Source organism: Armigeres subalbatus, chromosome 3 (assembly GCF_024139115.2).
Source record: "Armigeres subalbatus isolate Guangzhou_Male chromosome 3, GZ_Asu_2, whole genome shotgun sequence".
Lineage (NCBI taxonomy): Eukaryota > Metazoa > Arthropoda > Insecta > Diptera > Culicidae > Armigeres > Armigeres subalbatus.
Genome location: NC_085141.1, coordinates 279852757 through 279874029, shown reverse-complemented (window position 1 = coordinate 279874029; position 21273 = coordinate 279852757). Strand labels below are relative to the sequence as shown.

Below are 21273 nucleotides of genomic sequence, written 5' to 3'. Positions count from 1 at the left end.
GAACGCCTCCCGCGACATTTTTACCATAGATGACGTCCTAGTGAGAAGGCGACCACCACGATGCGATGACGACCTCGTTCTTGAGCGCCTGTATTTCTAACGCATTTATTTTCTGACCTGTTTTACAGCCCGGTTGTAGGGTGCATCCTGCAATAACAATGATATGAGAATGTAATCTTGTTGATAATGTTTGAAAATTCAAAGAAAACTCTGTAAAAAGTTGGTGAGACCAGAGTGTATGTAATTAAGAGTGGCGACACTGTCAGAATTGGAACAAAATTCATCTGTCATTCCCATACAAAATCGCGTTCCAAACGAGCAGGAGACCTGCCAAATGCGGCTTCAAATGAGTTAAAAAAAGTTGTTGAATTAACTCATTTGAATTTGTCTAACCCAGGCTTTTCAGAGACCGTGATCAAACGTATAAACATTTCCATTCAATTAAAAAAATGTTTAACTTGAATTGTATAACTTTGGTTAATTGAAGTGAATTTTACCGAGTTTACCAAGTAAACTTAGCACAATGTGTTTGTTTGATTATAAACGTTAGACAATGATTATAAGCGCATTGAGTTTCTACACTCTGCTTACAAAAATAATTACAGTGTATTTTACATTTCACTGGTAAGGGGAAATGTTGAAATTATTATGAAGAAACTGATCAGAGTAAAAATGATTTTTTATCGGTTATAGAACACATCGAGTTACAGAATATCAGGAAAGAGCGTGTTTAGTCTATAATGAAGATAAAGAATTGGTAGGAAAGTTACACAAACCTCCTCCTCATTATTTTAAAAACATTATTACATCCACTCACTTTCACTTGCATACCAACCCTAGGCTGTACGCGGTCTGTTGCTTTCGTAAAAATACACCACGCTGCTCATATTGAAGGGGGCGGTTTTTGCCTTGACTTCGCCTTCCGGAACGAGTGGTTCGCGGTCAATTGATTTAAGATTGACTTTGAGGCGGTTTCACGTTTTTAATAGTATCTGCTCCTTTCCCTCGCTGGGTTCCTTTCATCCTGTTACGGAAAGCTTCGACACTCTGATGTTAGTAACTTTGTCAAAGCCATGGATTAGCTTTCTGTTCTTTTATTTTCACAACTTGAGTGGCTATAGTTGAAGACTGGATTTGAGTCCCACTTCGATCTAAGATTGTTTCATTGTTGCTATTTTTGAAGTACTTACCTATAGATATTAGATTGTATACGATTTCCAAAAAACTACAAGGGGACAGTCTGTACGAACTGTAGACGTAATACAACGAAGATAAGCAAAATCCGCCTCTTTTGAGGAGGTGCTCAACAGGCATGAACTTGGAGCTAAATCTACAAGACTAGTTTCATATCATATTGAGCTTCTACTCAAAACAGCTGGATCTGTCGCATCAACCGTTTACCTAGGAGAAACGGAATGTAGTTCAGCTGTAATGTCCTGTGAGTTGTTCGCCAAGCAGTATTCATCACAATAAATGAGCCAGCCTAGGGCTGAAAATCTCTTTAATGAAGACAAAAAAAATCATCAGTATTCTCGACCAACGTATCCTCTATACAAGAAGCTGAGTTGGCAGCTATAAACGTTCCGATGAATGCGAAAACATTGAAACATTAAACCTCAGAAATGATCATGGCGGCAGCATTAAAGATGAACTCTAAGAGTCTCTTGCAGTTCAGATCTTTGAGTTCTACAAGACCAACAGAGTGATTCTTAGGGTCCCGAGCTTGTGCTTCAGTAGGAGAAGCCCCATGGGACATCATTAAACCAGTATGTACAATAGACTGGCCCAGATTAGTATGGGGAGAAAAAAATGTTGTCGAATTCCACGGGGCACCCCCCAGAATTGTGTCTTTGGGTGAAAAAATCAATCTCTGGAAATTTCAGCTCAATCGCTTGTTGCATAAGCTGGCGCATTTGATTTGAAGTTTGTATGGGGATTTCAGCCAAAATGTATACACACTTAACTCATTTCACCGTATTCGGTAAATTTTACCGAAATCTCAACAGCAGACCTGTTCGGTAATTTATTTTACAGTTTTTTTGTATTTTTTTCCATTGCTCAACTGTCAAAATCACCGAAAATCAGTTAAATTATTTACCGAACAGTTCTGCTGTTGAGATTTCGGTAAAATTTTACCGAATTCGGCGATTTATTTTAAGTGTGTAGGAAAATACACCTCCGTCACTCATTCGATTTGGAAATTGGTTCTGATTGCTCGATTGACCTCAGAATTGCAAAAACGGAAGTTGGTATGCTACAGAGCAATTTCACAGAACATTGCATGATGATTAAATGAACTTTTATATAGTTTTCGGCTGATTTATTAGGAGCTGATTTGTGTATTTTTGGATTTTTTGATCGAATCGCATCAGCCAAAACCTATATAAAAATTCATTTAATCATCATACAATGTTCTGTGAAATGGTTCTGTAGCATACCAACTACCGTTTTTGCAATTCTGAGGTCAATCGAGCAATCAGAACCAATTTCCAGATCGAATGAGTGATTTAGGTGTATTTTCCTATACATTTTGGCTGAAATCCCCATACAAACTTCAAATCAAATGCGCCAGCTTATGCAACAAGCGATTGAGCTGAAATTTTCAGAGATTGATTTTCTTACCCAAAGACACAATCCTGGGGGGTGCCCCGTGGAATTACACAACTCTTTGTTTCCTGGGCCAGTCTAATGTACAATATACAAGATTCTTAGAATATCTACCAAACCAATCCCTAGTTCTGATATTGGAGGACTACAAGACCAACAGAGTGATTCATAGGTTCCTGAGCTTGTGTGTTAGTTGGAGAATTGTAATTTTTACTTTTAAAATGCTAATATATATTTATTAGGGTGGTTCAAAAAATCGATTTTGCTCCCCAGCGCTCATCTGATTCTTTATCTTGTTCTCTGAGTGTCCTCTGAAAATTTGAGCACGTTTGGATTAAAACTGATGTAGCACAAGCCGTTTCAAGTTTGCATGCAAATTAGTATGGGGAAAATTATGTTTTCATTATACTGCTAATTACGTTTCCCCATTAAGTGCAGGTTAAAAAAAAACCTACATAGCTAGAAGCAGTGGCGCCGGGAGTGGGTGGGCCAAGTAGAACATGTCCTACGCATGAAAATCCATGGGTAGGACAGTTAAAGCATTGTCCTACACATGATTATGGTAAGAACATATCATATGAATAACTAAAATATCTAATGCTATCGATACTGTTTCAATGAATTATTGGCAGTGGCTGATTTTCTACCCGCCGCTGCCACATCCAGTCGCTATAATAGTATATGCGTAAAATATCCAGCATGAGAAAATATCCGCCAGAAATTTGTATGGCGTAAGACATCTAATGCGGGTTTTCTCAAAATTAGGAACTTTTCATGAAAAAATATTTGGTTATGTAGGAAGGTGTCCGCTACTACGCCTACCAAATATTTTATCGATGAAAGTGCTTAATTTCGAGAAATCGAACGTTAGATGCCTTTCTCCATACTGATTTCAAAAAGTTAACTCCTAGTGTGCCGCTGTAAGCACACTCAAAGTGGGCGATTCATTGAATGTAAAGGAGAAACCTATTCAGAAAGGCTTCTAAGAGTCTATGAGGAATTCTTTCCATTCCAAAAGGTCCTCAATGATGTATTTAAATTTTCCCAGAAGTCTTGAAGTTTCTAATGGGGTCTGCTCTTCCATAAAATTGTTGAAAAATTTCTGGAGCTGTGTAATTATTTCTGCTAGTTCAGGGAGGCTCAGAAAATTTCTAAGATTTGTTAGACTGACAGGTGAATGAATTATAAGGTGAAAATCTAAACAGGCTTAACTAAATAGCTTAGCTTAATTTAGCTAAGACTGACTGTACTTGTGAATGGTTGGTTCTCCGTGACTGCGCTACGATCCAAGTGAATAAAGGTTGGTACTTACTACCTACTACAGTCAGTTGGGAAAGGAGAGGAATGTTAGTGTGCAGTCATTGTTGCTACTAGAGACCGAGAAAACCTCTGCATCTCCACGATACCATGGAAATGAAATTTCATTAACTCGGTAAGCTTAGCTTAGCTTAGCTTAGCTTAGCTTTAGCTTAGCTTTAGCTTAGCTTAGCTTAGACTGACTGTACATATCAATGGTTGCTACTCCGTGATTGATCAGAACTGGTTCAAATTGCACTACGATCCAAGTGAATAGTGGTTGGGATTTACCAACTATTCTCGAAGTGCACGTTTCAGCAGCTCGCAAATGTTGATCAATAACGGCGCCGGCCAAGTCCTTACAGTCATTTGGGAAAGGGAGGGAATGTGAGTGTGTGGTAATTGTTGCTACTAGAGACCGAGAATACCTCTGCATCTCCACATTTACCACGGGAAGGAAGTAGTGTTAGTTGGGTGGGGTAATCAGTAACATAGATCGGGATTCACCATGGAAAGTGATGTGACCTATGAAACTTCTACACAGCAGTATTAGCATTTCCTTTATTTGTTCAATTCTCGGGTACTTATTCAAAAGGACGTATGTGATTTTGTAAACAAAGATTCAAACTTCGATTTTTCTAATCTGATAGCACTCCAACGCAAACTATTACCACAGACAGGTAGGGGAAGCCTTCGGCTACCTGATGGTGGTGTTGGTTTGCGGGAGAGTGCCATCAGATTGGACAAATCGACGTTTGAATCTTTGTTTACAAAATCACATACGTCCTTTTGAATAAGTACCCGAGAATTGTTCATTTTCCGCGAGAATAAACAATCAATCGCTCAAAGTGAGCGATTGTTCAGTTGAATTTCGGATTATGCGCCCGCGTTATCATTTCATTAACGTAAGAAAAGTAAAACATAAACGGGATTAAAATTGAAAATAATTGATAGTAATCCTTATTTTATCTCTATTTGACGTTAAGTAAGAATGTATAAATTTACGTTCATTTTACATGTCGTTTATTTTGCATTACTTTCGCGTGTGTGTGTGTCACTTGCCTTGACCTGTATACCGTAATCAGGATCTCACTGGTATTAATCCTGATGTGCCGGTTGGCACTCGTGTTGGGCTTGTGCGCTTTGAGCGGCACACGGTCGCTTCCCAGTTTACATAAAATCGCACATGGTGCAATACAAGATGCTAAATTGGAGACGATATACATACATGTTGTGTTGAAAAGTACCTCTATCGCCTGCACTTCAGCATACTACACGACACCATATACGTTTATTTGTTGACTTGGTTTGATAGGGCCTGCTTATGGACACATGCAACTTTTTGTAGAGGTTTAACAGAGCCCACTGTCAAACCCCACCACAGCCTAGGCAGGCCCCCTAACTCGCAGTGGCCATGGGGAGGGGTCTTCAAGCCCTTGGACATAGTCCCTGCTGCCCCTCATGGAAAGGAATTTTCATTAACTCGGTAAGGTAGATAAAGAGAAGTATAGATCGAAGATTCACTTAGAAAAGTGATATAGTCTTTGCCAGACCTCCTGTCTACAAGTCATCAGTGTCTACAAGAATATCAGTGTGGAAGCTGTGGCCAGTGGAGATATATCAGCTTCCACACAGATATTCTTTCCTCCTCCCCCTTCATACGAGAGTTTGGCAGAAGGAAAGTCGTGCGACAAATATTGCCCTCCGCTCGCTTTCAAATAAACTTCTATAAAAAACATTCTTCATGTCTGCGCGTATCCTAATGGAACTATTAATTCTATACTTTCGCCTCTAATTCTATCATCATGTTCATGATCCAATTTTGGAAGATGATATTAGTATTTCCATATCATAGTCATAAGGAGTTATTTGAGGATGTTCGAAAAAAATCTCTTGAAATCCGAGACGATCTCCGGAAAGTCGCTGAAATTTCATAAAAGTATTCTATAGATTTGAAAATCCAGTTTTTGTCCTACCCACGTCTGGGAACGTGGCCACGCCTCTGGCTAGAAGGAATACTCAACAGAATTTGTGTGTGCTATCTTTCGCGCCACGGGCAGCAATGTTGCCTGTTAAGGAGTTACGCAATAAGTTCCAGAAAACTACGGTCTAGATTAAATTCGATTACTAATTATTGGAACGATTAATTAGGATCAGGCATTGAAAAAAATCAGATCATGAGTAAAAATCAGCTAAATTCATGCCAACTTGATGTTCTCCTGCGGCCTAATAGCTGATGCTTTCTAGATCGTTGACATTTGGCGTTCGTTGATTCAATGTTTAAAGATCTTCACCCCTCACCAATGGGAGACAACTGAGCGAGGCAAATCTTTTCAGACATTAGGAAAATTCAGTCCGCTATGAGAATGGAACTCGGATACACTGCATGGGAGGCTTCGATACTTTCTCTCCTCCATCCCAGCAACTTGAAAGCAGAGTGAATAAAGCAGAACACCTGATGTGTTTTGCTTTTATTCTTAGTAGAGCAAGCGTAATACAAATGCTCCAGTCGTAGCTTCCCTGGATACCATACCAAGTTTGGCTTGGCGAACCCTGTCGCTCGTTGTTTACGCAGCAACGATCGCTCATAATCGTTGCTTGGTATCCATCTGAGCTAGGCTCAATGCTCGTCCGCTTCACTCACACTTTCAATGCCTGATTAGGATGCGTTTTTCGCTGAGTGAAAGCTCTTGAATATTCCTTTTAGCTATGTAGGTTTTCTTTCAACCTGCGCTTAATGAGGAAGCGTTATTATCAGTATAATGAAAAAATAAATTTCCCCATACTAATTTGCATGCAAACTTGAAACGGCTTGTGCTAAATCAGTTTTAATCCAAATGAGCTCAAATTTTCAAAGGACACTCAGAATATGATAAAGAATCAGGTAAGCACGATTTTTTGAACCACCCTAATATTTGTTCGACGGAAAATTCTTCATTGCTTATGGAAATTTTGCATTATTTAGTGAAATTTTCTATTTATTTATTGCTTTTACCATTAAATTTCTTCATGGGAAATTTCCTAATTGCGAAATTTCATATTGCTGCCAAGTGTATGCAGCAGAGTTTAAAATATTCAACTTCATGAAGCTACTTCGGTGGGATTATTACAAACATCGCATACAAAAATTATTTTAAACATCGCATGATTATTCAAAACGTGGAATGACATAGTCAGCCTACTTCTTCATCGATCCATTAATTCGATTGACATTGAGTTTGCCTTATTGCGTGCAAAAAAACATAACTTTGGCATGTTTATTTTGACATTTACCGCTGAAAATGCCTCTACGTTGACAATAGAATTCATTTTTACGTGGTAGATTACTCAGTTAATTGAAAATGTTTTTAGTTGTTAAGTAATTTATTGATTTGAATGAACAGAAATCGAGTAGAAGTTTGTTCGTGTTTTGCATTGTACACAGAAAGATCACGTGGTTATCGAAATGTCCGGTTCTGCTGCGCGGGCGTGTAAATTAATAAGAAAGTGAAACCATCAATACAGGTTTGTTTGTGTTCTCCATTGGACGCAGAACGATCGCGTGGGGGTGCATGATTTGACGCGTTTATGCTAGGGCACAGAAAAATCGCGAAATCCGGGGTTGTGCTATATGCGGTCGGTGAATAAATAAATAGTTTGTGTTTTCAAGAAGTACGCAGCACGATCGCGCGATCATCCGAAATAAATCATCGCCTCTCCACATCTCGATATTGAAGGGACCATCGAGATAAGGAGAGATCGAGCAATGGAAGGAAAATTGAAATGGGTACTAGATCGAAAAAAGCGCGTTGCTACGAAAAACGACAACAAAACAAATGTCACTTCTTGTTTTTGATGAGTTTGTTATTGTCCCCAGATGGTCTAGTAGCCTAGAAATTGCCGACATACAGTGGGTCCAAAAAGTATTCGTCTAGCTGCATATTTTTTAGTAAGATGTAAAACTTAGGCGTGATAGAAGTGATATCAAAAAACTTTCTTCTAAATTTGGTAGAAAACTTATCAACACATGATTATTATTTAAAAACAAATAGAAATTTCAATTACTTTTTCTGGTATGTAGAGAATATCTAAATTTCGTCAATTTCGCTTGCTCAAAAAGTATTCGTCTATTCAGAAAATAATCGAGCGAAACACGAATATAATATTTTTATTCGCATGTAATTACACTAGCACACTCTAGTGATGTCTTGCAACATTTTGTCAATACTCAATGACAGATCAAATAATGCTTTTGTTTGTTTGTTTGAACTTGGCGCGGAAAACAGAAGCACCATAGGTGGGAAAAGTAAAAAGATGAGTCCCAATGAAAAAAAAACTTATTCTACGCCTGCATAATTAGTGCAAGTTGACTTATGTTTTTGCATGAAATGTGGGTAGACCAAGGGTAGCAAGAATTCAACCATTTTATTGGGGATTGGCCGCTTCAGCGCCACAAAAATCTATCAAAACAAATAACAGAGTGCTCATCAGCGATGGTAAACTGATAACGATGAGCGATTTATTGTGCGGAAAATAAAAAAATCCTTAAAAACGAGTTCACCCATATAGGCAAGTGAGTTGGAGAGAAGAAGTGCTCAGATATGAACCAATACGAACAGAAATACTTGTGAAAAGTATGGGTATAATGGGCGAGTATCACGGAAGAAAATTCAAGTGAGCCATCAAATTATCAAAAACAGCTCGATTTCAGCTAAAAATATCGCTGGAAGAAGAATGACTTTCGGAATCAAGTCATGTTATTTGACGAAAGCAAGTACAGCATATTTGAATTAAATGGCCGATGTATGGTATGGCGGAAAAAGAATATTGAAATACAGCCGCAGAATCTCTTTTGAGCAGTAAAGCATGGTGGGGGCTCCGTCATGGTCTCTGAGGTGCTTGAGCGCAACCGGTGTGGGAAAATTTCACATTATTGGAAGGAATTATGTATCACAAAATGTTCATTCGCATTTTGAAAGAAAATTTGAACTCCATTGCTGAGAAATTAGGCTTACAGGGAACATACATCTTACGGGGTGATAATTACCTCGAGCACACAGCCCAAAGTACTAAGCTGTAGCTACTCTATAATACCCCAATCAACTCAAAACGCCTCTTCAGAGCCAAAATATGTATCCAATTTAACTCCATTTGAAGGTTCTGGACGACAAACTTTTCGTGAAATTCGTGAAAGTCATTTTTCCAACAACAACGAATTGAAATTAGTGTTGAAAGAAGAATGGAAGAATATTCCGTCCCCCGTTACGGCTAATTTGGTCAGTTCCATGCCACAAGAACTACAGCCCGTCATAGATACACAGGGGAATCCAACGACATATTGAATTTCATTCTACAACTCCTGTTTTCGTTTCAAAAGCGAGCAAAACCTGAATAGATGAATACTTTTTGAGCCCGTATTTAATTAATGGTTGTGTTTTGTTACCTTTGTTTTTGTTATTGTTTTATTTTTCTGTTTGATTTTTAACAATAAAGATGAATTGATTATTTTGCTACACAATGTAATCGATAGTTTTATTTTTTTGAGCTTATTAGATTCTATTTTTGACATTTTCTAGAAAATGCACAGCTAGACGAATACTTTTTGGACTCACTGTAGGGAGACAGAATTCTGAACAAATCAGGACCAGAACACATCGAGATAGAGAGATATCGAGATAGGGAGGATATCGAGATGTAGAAAGCAAAAATGTATGTAGATTGAAGGGACCGAGCATACCATCGACATCGAGATATGGATAATCGAGATGTAGAGAGTCGACTGTAATATGTTCTGCTTTGTGCGGCTGGTAAATAAATTATTTAGTGCGTGTTTGAATTTCGAGAAGTGCACAGAACGATCGCGCGATCATTCGGAATAATTTGATCTGCTTTGTGCGGCCGTTGATGGAATTATTTAGTGCGCGTTTGGTCGTATTTTAGGTTACAAGCCAGTTTAATGGTACTATGGTAGAAACGTGAGTATAGTATTTTCAATGCGCGTATTTATATCCCGTCCCATAGCTCGCATCGCTTACCGAAGTGAATCCAGATAGAATATCCTTTTTATTACTAACACAATATTCTATCCCAACTCCCGTATTCTGGATCTAATTCTAGTAAATGATGCTACATTATCGGCATGCAATATATGTGCATCAGCTGAGTCACTCGTCCATGCTGACACTGCTCATCCTGTTATAGATGTAGCTGTTACTTTGTCTTTGCAACTAAGTTTTGAAGATACTTCGGTCCAGCAGTACATTTTCCGGCGTGTTGACTACGATCTGCTCAGTGATGCACTATCGGCGGCTGATTGGGGTTTTTTGAACTCTCATCAAAATGTTGATTATATGGTGGAACATTTCAATAATGAAGTTATGCGAGTGGTTCAAGAACATGTTCCGGTCCAACGTGCCCCTGCGAAACCGCCTTGGAGTAACCAGCCTCCTACGCAAACTAGAACGTCGCGGAAAACGAACAACCGTCTTTTGTATAATCGGTTCATTGAGCGAGCGCACACAAAGGAATCTACGACTGCATCCTAAACGGTTCTGGACGTTCGTTCGAACGAAACGCAAGGAGGTTGGATCTTGGAGACATCTCTGTCGATACTCACTTCAAAAATTTCTTCTCACTTGGGCAAGCTACATCATCTCAGACAGAAGCAGCAATTAACGATACTCCTTTGGATAGTTTCGAGTTCAACATGTTTGATATCACTGACGATCATATAGAAAATGCGCTGCGCAAACTCAAATATTCGGTATCGCCTGGCCCGGATGGGATTCCGTCGACTCTGCTGAATAAATGCACTACTTCTTTACTGAATCCATTGAAGAAATTGTACAATTTGTCGTTGCAACAGAGAACCTTTCCTGCCGCTTGGAAATCATCTCTCTTTTTTCCAGTGCCGGGTATTACTTCGTTGAATACTTTCTCAAAACTTTTGAAAATCATACTATACCTAAACACCGCACTCTTTGGAAAATGCAAAAAATATATCTCAACAACGCTGCACGGATTCTTTCCGAAACGTTCCGTAAACACAAATCTAGTCGAACTCACGTCGCTTTGACTACGATTAATGGATGCTGGATTTCAAGTGGATCCTGTATACACGGATTTCAAGGCCGCCTTCGATCGTGTTGATAAAACTGCAGAAGCTCGGTGTATCTACTGGACTCATCAATTAGTTTGAATCGTACTTGACGGGAAGATCAATGAATGTAAGGCTAGGTGCAGCGCATTCCAGGACTATCGCAATCACGTCAGGTGTTCCACAAGGGAGTAATTTGGGTCCTCTCTTGTTTTCCCTGTTCATCAACGATGCTTTTGTAGTGCCTAGACAAAAACGTAAGCAAGCGGAGCAAGCGTAACCTTTTCGAGCTTTGTGTGGCGAAATGTAGTACAATTTCGTATACCAGGAAAAGACAGCCGATTCAATTATTTTTTTTTTTTGGTCGGGCGTACTTTGGCACGCCTCAACATAGTTAAAGATCTCGGAGTTTTGTTGGATTCTGCCCTCATTACGAAGATGTGATAGCTCGCGGAAATAGACAGCTTGGTTTATCCTGAGGCTTGCTGATGGGTTTCGTGACCGGCTGTGTTTGAATTCCCTCTAAGGCCTCTTACGGTGTCATTCAGAATGGCTACCTTGCGGCTCACCAACACAATCTTACAATTACCCACCTTCTCACTCCGATTAGCACTAAGCAGCTTATTTCCGTTACACCTAATTATCCTTTTACAAGAAAAAGTATCAGAACTAAGTTTGAACCTAAACCTACTTATTGACAAAATAATCGAATCATTTAGTGCACATTTGGCGTCGATTCAATGAAAATAAAACCAAGTGAAAAAAAAACTCCTCTTCCCACCGCCTATGCCAACGACGTCGTCGGTTGCTCGTCGTCGGCAGCGTCGTATGCAAGCAGTCATTGATCATTCCCTATCGCAGCAGACAGTGCTGTCAACATAAAACACTGTGAAATCATAGTGAAAACATGTAAAATATCGAAAAAATAATAAATCTCCCTCCAACCTGTTATCTACTAATGTCGTAATTATATCATTATTATTCTACTTTGGAACGTCTTGAAAAATGAAAGAGAAAACGCAGTAAATTTCAATTATGATATTTGTGTGTTTGAAGAGCTGGCAACAATGTCGCAAGATGTGAACATAAACAGCTAGCATAATAAAAACATAACACATAAATATCAACGTAAATCAAAGCAAATCTGTTGATTTTCGGACACATTTCGATAGTTTATGACATAGTTAAACCGTATTGAGTAATTCTGAGTGCAACTCAGACTGAAATCGATCACATTAATGCAATGTTTACGGTGATCGGATGTTAACAAAAAAGGGTTTATTTTTGTCTGCCTCAAGTTTGTTATGTTATGGTACAACTACTGAAAGATTGGAGTGCCACCGCAAGTCACCCTAATGTGCTTTTGTACGCTCTATACTGAAGTCAGCAGTGCTTGTCTGGTGTCCTTACAACAGAATTTGGATTGACCGTTTTAAAGCAATTCAACGGAAATTTGTCCGCAAATCTCTTCTAGGCCTTCCCTGGAGAGACGCTACGAACCTCCCACCGTACGAACATCGATGCACACTTCTGGGTATCGAAACACTAGAGAAGAGAAGGTCAAATATGCAAGCCGTTTTCATCGCATCATCAAATATCCTTACGAATGAGATTGATGCCCCTGCTTTGCTCAACGAATTAAATGTTTATGTGCCAGAGCGATCACTAAGACGTCGTCAGTTCTTTCAATTGAGTGCAAGAAACAGCCGCTATGGACAATTTGAGGACAATTCATATCGACTTTTAATCTGTTCTTCGACCACTACGACTTTGATGTCAATGCAGCTGATTTCGGACGCCGATTAAGCAACCAAATCCGTGAATAATATTTGTAAATAATGTGTTAGTTTTTAGCGATTGGAGTACCGTGAATGTGTTATATTTATAACCTAAATTATTTTTTGCTGTTTTAATGTGTTTTAATTGTAATCTTCTTCTTCTTATTGGCATTACATCTCCACACTGGGACAGAGCCGCCTCGCAGCTTATGTCGTTTTTGGTTATTGCTGGGTCGAACCTAGTTCTGCACCGGATCATCCGCACTAACAGCTGTCAAAACGTTCGGTTATTCGTTCAGGTTGGATCGCGATCCGCACCAGATCCGACCCAAAACGAATGAGGTTCGCTCTGCCGATTTATCGAGATCGAACCTAGGTTCACCAATACATTCGAACACAAACTGTTAAACAGGTGTTTATGTTTACGCTAAAGGAAAATGGAAACATGAAAGACACGGAAGGGTGCGGATGGGTATTTGACTTTTAATCGTTTTTGTTTCATTTGTTGAATTTATCAATTTTATTGCTGTCTTCCACGTAAAAATGAATTATTTTAATTGTGTGTTGTCTTCAAGTTTCTCTGATGGTGAAATGGATTCAGTTGCCGACATATTTTTTGCTGATTACTTCAGACGGTAGCTCCGTTATAAACAAAATGATGGTTAAAATTTTTGATGAAAATGTGATTGATAAATGCAGTGACGAGAAGGTAGCTGTAGCTGCTATTTATTCACTATTACGTTGTGTATTCGATGATATGCTTTAGGTATAATTGCTCTCTCAATGCGAAAATAGCGTACCGGAGTATCGGATTATTATTTATACCAAAATGTTCATACCATTATTTTATTCGTTATTGCAGCTCTGCGAATAATTTGTTTAAGGTTACGGATTTGAAGAATATAAACATAATGTATTAACCCTTTATAAGGCAGTGATAACTATATTACCATCAACAAATGATACGTTTTTCTGATTATTTACAATAGTTTTATTAATTTTTCACCTTGCAGAGGGTATATTAGCTACCTAGTAACACTCCAGATGATACTTGGCCAGAAAATAAATTCAAATGTGAATTTAGGAACAGCTTTATACGAATTGAGTATAATTTTAGAGTGGAAGAAGGATTTTTAGTTGTAATTCGTTAAAAAAAACGACAAAGACATATTTTACCCCGTTGATATTTATTATGTTGAATCTCCTGTTATGTAGTGGAAAATTATGTAGAGAAAAATTATTTGCATTTCTTGTATATTTGGTTTTTGCAGTTTTGGCAAAATCGCGGTTTATCCCAAAGGTTGGGAGGAAAATACAAAAATGTCAGTCAACTCTTGTGCGATTTGAATCTTTGTTTTATAATAAAAGGCCCCAAATCTCAATAAATTTTCTATTGGATTTTTTACTAAGCGTTTCCATATTTTCTTGTTCTATTACATTTGAATGGCATAATTGATAAATCAAATGTAACACAATCACTGTTATCCAGAACGCCACTTACAACCAGTATAACAGTTTATCGGGAAGCACGGATTGGCATAATTACCGGAAATGTTCCAGAGCGCTAGACCCGCATAGAAATAAATCGTAGGCTGAACGGTTAAAATTATACGTTTTCTATTCCATGTTCGATCATCATTAACTGTATGATACATGTGAAATCATATGATTAATACATTTACCGACCTGATCATACAAAATTTTTGTCGGATTATACATGTTGCAATAATGATTACTAGAATGAGAAATGAAAAATAATCTGTAGTAAAAGTATCATTAATGATATGATCTGGGTTGTTTTTTACACACGACTGCAGGGTTGAGGTTTGTTTTATTTTTAGTGCAATAGATACATTTCTGTCAGCGGCAGTTGCTCGACTTGAGCCAATACTGGTAATATTTTTTTTCCTTAAAGTCGGCGGTAATACAAAGAGTGAAAGTGAAACAACGAAAGAAAATAAAAATTGGATAATTTGAAAAGATTAATATGCATGTAAGTAAAACTTCATTATATCAAATCGGGAAGTAAATCTATTTTTTATTATTTCTAGAAACATTCGCTGGTTGGTGGTTGGTTGGTGGTAAAATGGTTTTATGGCACTGCGCTAGCGGATCTTGCAACGGATTCAGCTAAACTGCGAGGATATGCCTGTGAAGGTAAGAATTTTCTTGGACCTTCTTTAATGTATGTGGTGTGCGAAGAGTAAAGTATTAAGACCTAACGTTGACCCAATAGCTGAACGGTATCACAACAGACCGTGTCAGGATGCCGGAACTCTGGTAGATATACTAAGCCTTCAGCACAATGTATCCGATGATCCCGTATTGCGTCACGACCAATTGTAATAAACTTTCAACCAGCGTTCAACTATTGGGTTTCTGTTAATAGCCATTTATGTTTTATCCGAAATTCCAGCGCTATTCCAAATATATCAAATCCCTATCTTGTGTCTTACGGATTATAGCGCACCCTGACACTTATAAAGTTCGTAAGAAAGGAACCATCACCACTAAATAAATTAATCTTTTTTGTATAATTCGCAGGCAAAACTGTTGAATGAACATCGCTACATAACATGATCTTAAATCGAATCTTTACCTTCGATTTTTTTTGTTTTCATTTATTTGTGCAAAGAACAGCAAAAAACAAATGAAGCTAACAATAGAGAACATTCTTCCAATCGTTCTTGGAAAATAAGAAGAAGAAAATGCTAAAAGGCAATATAAAATATATAATACTAACTTTCTTGTGTTGGCTTATTTTATGAAATGAAAACCCGAATGAGAACATTACCTGTATGGTATTATGGGAAATCATATTATACATATTATAATGCAATAATCATACAATTGAACGATTATCGTACAGCGTTTAATTCAAATCAAATGCAGAATCTTTAGGAAAAATCAAACAATTTAAAGTTTTTGTTGAATATAATCATAACCCGAATAATCACTAGAAACAAAAAATGAAGATAAACTAATGATTCATGGTAAAATGTCTTCGCAAAAATATATGAAAAAGTTGATGTTTTTGAATGGTAACGATACTTAACAACCCATTCAATGTATCATCCAAAATCAGAATATCATAAAGCCTATCGTAAATATCATACATTGTATGATTAACGTACGGTATTTCGAATGATTCTATAAACAATTCTTCTTTAATTTTCAATACTCAAAAAATGATAGCTAGAAAAATAGTCGTATAATACCATTCTATTCGGGGAATTCCTTCACGGCAATCCACATTGCCGTCACCATTCATCACATGCTTCTAATCACATAAATTTATTGATGGATTAACTGTCATTTTTAAAATAAACAATTAACAGAAGAAAAATCTAACTTCTCCATTCAATTTATATAAGAAACAAAATAACACTAATAACAAAATTCAAAAGATAAAATCTGTATAAAATCTGATAAAATATTTTTATTTCTGCCAGCTGATAAAAGTGCGAACTGAAAACAAAACAGATGATAGGGCTTGAGATCTCACTAACACCATCATACTGACTCGATCCCGATTCGTTTTTCGTTCGGTTATTCAGAGTCGGGGTCGGACCTGACCCAGGTCTAAAACCGAAAACGACATTAGTGTTTACTTAAGGCTCAAGACTCTGTAACGCTGTTTTGAAAATTAATGCGTTATTGCTTGTTAGTATTGGTGAGGCAACTTGTACGAAAAAGTGACGAAAATTTGAGGTGGGTGGAAATGGGGTGGTAAGAGCTTGTCAGCTGCTACATAATGTTGCCAGATGCAACAAAATGTTTAGTGTTGGGGAAAGTACAGTAAAACACTTTGATTCTCCGAATATTTACATTTTATCCGGTAAAATTTCGTACACTGAGCAGTCGAGCACACTGAGACAGTTTACCAAATAAATGTAAGACGAAATTAAGTCTTTTTTATTCTTCATCCGCAGACTGTTTGTTTGCTGCTGCGTGAACCTGCTCGTGTCAACCATCCACACTTTCTTGTGCGCAGTGCAAATAGAACAGAATCGAGTTGAATTAGGCTGTGGCACACAGCCTTGAAAAAGTGCTAGCCACAGATACTAATTTATTAGTTCTAATCTGTAAAATGAGTAAGGAATAATGAAATGTATATTTGCCACCAAAACCGGCTATACGTTGAGAAATTATTCTACGAAAACATTGATTGTGGGGGGAGAAAATAGTAAAAGTATGTGCTGTCGTCTGCTTGGTCGTGGCTGCTGCTGCGGCTGCCGTAGTTTTGTTTTTTTTTGACTGCATGGTAGGACGAATGGTACGGTAAAATTAAATGTCAACCATTCTCCACCCTGCCAACAGAAGCTTGCATAATCTTTTCTTTTTTTCTAGTTGATTTGATTAATTCGCAAACAGACCGCAATAATTATTTGATCAAATAAATCTGGCAACGATGAAATGATGATTCTTTTCTTGTATATGCATAAATTTGTTTGCGTGTCGACTAGGGATCCTACATTCAGAGATATGCGAAAGCGGCCATCTTGAGCCAATCGAGCATTGAGAGCTGTCAGAATCTGAGCCAAATGAACATCGTTATTGTTGCGGATTGAAAGGTATTGCGATTGTAATGAAAAATATTTTACGAAAAGTTTTGTCGAATAAACAGTTTGTTTTACATTGGCAAGTTGAAGTAGTCTAGCTCATGCATGGTACTTTGTTCATTTGTATTGCACTTATATTTTAGTGATAATACACTGTTGGACGTTAGATAACGAAGTCTGAAAATGCTATTATGCGCAAAGTCATGTTCGAGCTCCAACATTTTGCGCAACGGCAAGTGCTGGCAGTGTTTGTTTACGAAAGTAACAGCGTTGCTAAATCGTCTGGAAAAGTATTCGCACATCTCTTAATATAGGATCCCTAGTGTCGACTAGCATATTCGATGTATTGTTTTGATATTTCTAAGTTTCTTTGCCGAGATTTTGAGCGCACTATTTCACCTAATGCGGTAGTGAATTTGGGTGTTCCGAATTTTGCAACATTCACAATACGGCCGTCAAATTTGTCTCTCACTTCAAATTTTTTAAAGCAGTTTTCGTTGGTTTTTCGACATGAAGTGAAGAAATTGGTGTTCAACATCAAAGACAAAAGTGAAAGTTAGGTAGTGAATTATGTTTAGTTGTGATAAAATCAAGAAAACTGCGAGAAAAGAACAAGTGAAAAACTGAGTGCATGTGTATGTGTGTGTCTCGATCGTTCGGAGTTGGTGTGTGTATAATTAGTATACGAAAATTTGTCTAGGAAAAAAAGCAGTTTTAAGCGCTTTTCAGTCAATTAATTGATAATTAATTAGCTACACACTCAGTTTTTAATTCTGCAGCTCGGCAAAAATCCGCACAGCCGTCTGCCCAGCTAAATAAAAACTGATATCCCGGCAAAAATGACGTTTGTTAGCTGATTTTCGGCAAATTATTTGTTGATTTTCAGCAATTTTGACAGAAATCTCGGCAAAAAATATGTTTGCTGGGGCACGGCTGTGCGAAACTCGGTAAAAGTTTAACATTTTGCTGAGATCCCGGTAAAAAAAAATAAGTGTGTAGGCGAGTTAAAAATTCATATGAAAATACCATGAATATACGTTGACAAAGGTAAGTTGGTGAATAGCAGTGAAATATTGAATTTTGGCTAAAATTGCATTAGTATTAGTGCGAATGAGAACAAAATCATCATCAAATTGATTACGGTTTATAGAGCCTTAAGCACTTCCACAGTTATTAACTGCGATGTTTCTAAGCCAAGTCACCATTTTTGCATTCGTATATCATTAGGCTAACACGATGATACTTTTATGCCCAGGGAAGTCGAGACAATTTCCAATCCGAAAATTTCCTAGACCGACACCGAGAATCGAACCCAGCCACCCTCAGCATGGTCTTGCTTTGTAGCCGCGCGTCTTACCGCACGGCTAAGGAGGGCCACCCAATTGTAATACTGCATGTTAAAAAAAGGAGCAGGGTTTTTACTACAATTTCTGGCTTTTCCCTACCAGAGTACTTCATAGAGACAGATATAGTCAAATGAAGGTATACAAGAAAATAAATAAATAAATCCCAAGACAGTCGTGGACATGCAGAGGTATACTCGGTCTCTAATAGCAACGAGAGTCGGCCTAACAATCCCTTTCTTTCTTTGAGCTTTGAGCTTCCGAAACGTTTACATTGAGAATGGATAGCTAATCCCAAATTCCATTCATTTGGATCTCTGTGCAATTGCGCAAGTTCTGGTCAATCACGGAGTGCAACTACGAATTGTACGTTCATAATGCTCATGCTCAATTTGTGGAATGTACAGAATTATTCAATGACCCATATTCAATCGAATATTGACGGCGCACAGTCGACTATAATTGTGTCTGGGGAGGCTGATGACGAAGAAAGGTGGACTTTATCAAAAACATTTGATTATTTTAAACTTTAGTGTACAGAGGTGATAAGTGAGAGCTTTTTCCATTTCTCAACAAACAAAACAGCATGAGGAGGTTGAACTCTGTAAAACCATTTTCTTTTTAATAGCCTTGTATAGAAACTACTTTCGTCAATTTTCAATTTTCCAAAAACAAAAACGAATAACCTGAAATTAATTATATAATTTAAATAAGTTAATAAGAAATTGATAAATCGTAGTTATAAATTTTTTTGTCGGTTTAATATCAATAAAATTTATCAACATCACAAGTTTTCTTTGATGCCTCTAGTTTCTACGAACAATAAATGAACCGTTTGTTTGAGAAACTGCATATGTAACATTTTTGGCCAAAATGAGATTTTTATATATTCTGAATCCTCGTCCAAAAATACGTACTCTGGCTAAAAATACGAAAAAAAAAATTGAAATCGAAAGATTCGGTGCAAATTTGTTCAAAAACAGTTTTTTGATGTTTTCTCGAAATAGTGTAAAATGGACTTATGCAGTTTCTCAAACAAATGATTCAAATTGCATACCATCGTGCGAAGCTTCTGTTGCCAAATCAGGGGTACTTTGCACATTTTGAAACAAGAATTATGTATAACGTAAATTACTATCAAATTGCCATTCGGGTGTCTTGTTGATAGTTGTATGGCAACTTTCTATTTCAAATTTGATTTTTTTTTTCGATACAATTTCTAATCCCCCACGACGGTACGTTTGAAGTTCGCACATTGCTTATTAGTCATTTGTATCAGGTACAACATTTGTGCATCATATCATAACGGTATCATTTTTAGAATCGTTACTTTCTAAATCACATGCTTGGTTGCCATCCGTTCATATCTAACTTGGTATTCCCGTCATGCTGTAATCCATATAATATCTTGCCAATCATTGAGACGTGTCCCTGTTGCGGGTTTATTCACCTGAGGTTAATGAAGAGTAAATGCACACATCTATCCACCACAACTTGTGTGATGTACTTATAAATGGAATGGAGCACGAGAAGGTTCCCTCCTAGGCATTGCAAGCTTGTTGTTTAGAGAACCCTTTTGCCGCCTCTCAACTTAGTGTTAATTATGATCTTGTTATGTGTCACGCACAATAAAACTCTGTTCCAAAGTAGTCGAGAAATTTAATATCCAGAAAGGCTACCTTGGAATTGTCGAATCCGCCACCTCCGGCCTGATAAACACCCTACCGACTACGTAATTGGAGGTCTAGAGGACCCCATCATGAACAAACAGCACCTTATACGTTCGTGGATACGTCATGCTCTTCTTCAGCATCCACTCAAAAGGATGCTCCAGAGTAATCCACTCTTATTTTTCCCACACACAACATACCCTACAATGTGTTGTCGCTCTGCATGCCCATCCATGCAAGGGTTGATGGATATGGGAAAGTGGACACACGTCAGGCTTTGTTTTGTTTTAGATATTTTACGATATAAAAAAAACATAATTCAAATTTTTCATTAGACTCAAACGATATCAGGAACAAAAATATTAAGGAACTTCGAAAAAAAATAAAAGCTCAAGAAGACGTTCATACAATATTATATTGCACATTAAGGTGGCTCAAAAAACACTTTTCAAATTTTTTTGAAGGGCCGTCCTCTTATTACGTTCTATTTGATGCCCTGATGCTCTGAACAAAATTTCAGCCAAATCGGTCAACGTTTGGGCGGTGACAAACTCGTTCGGAAGTTTAAATGGAAAAATATCTGGAGGAACATATACCTCTTAAACGTTGCCCGACTTGGCTGAAATTTTGTTCAGAGCATCAGGACATCAAATAGAACGGAATGAAAGGGCGTCCCATTTTAAAATATTAGAACAGGTTTTTCCTTGCTAATTTGAGCCACCCAGTGCTCAAATCGATGCACACACCATGAATTTGATCAAACTGAAACAAAAACAAACATTAAAGTTTTAAAGAAAATAGGGATGGGCCCGGTGTCCTTTTTATTCATGTGCTCCGCGTTCCCCTACGTATCAAAATAGCGAGGCTGCTACTGGTATACGCGAACATCTCCGTAGAACACTGCTTTATGCCGTGACTCGTTCCTTTCCAGAGCAATGCTCA

At 37.7% G+C, this 21273-nt stretch overlaps 1 protein-coding gene and 1 long non-coding RNA gene across 3 annotated transcripts in view; one reads left to right on the top strand and one right to left on the bottom strand.

Annotated features, from left to right (window-relative positions):
• LOC134220015 (uncharacterized) overlaps positions 1 to 21273 on the bottom strand; it is a 61829-nt gene that overhangs the window by 21549 nt on the left and 19007 nt on the right. The window lies entirely within an intron of this gene.
• Positions 14490 to 15124, top strand: LOC134220014 (uncharacterized). Its single transcript, XR_009981740.1, has 2 exons — positions 14490 to 14749; positions 14808 to 15124. It is a non-coding gene; the product is annotated as an uncharacterized LOC134220014 (long non-coding RNA).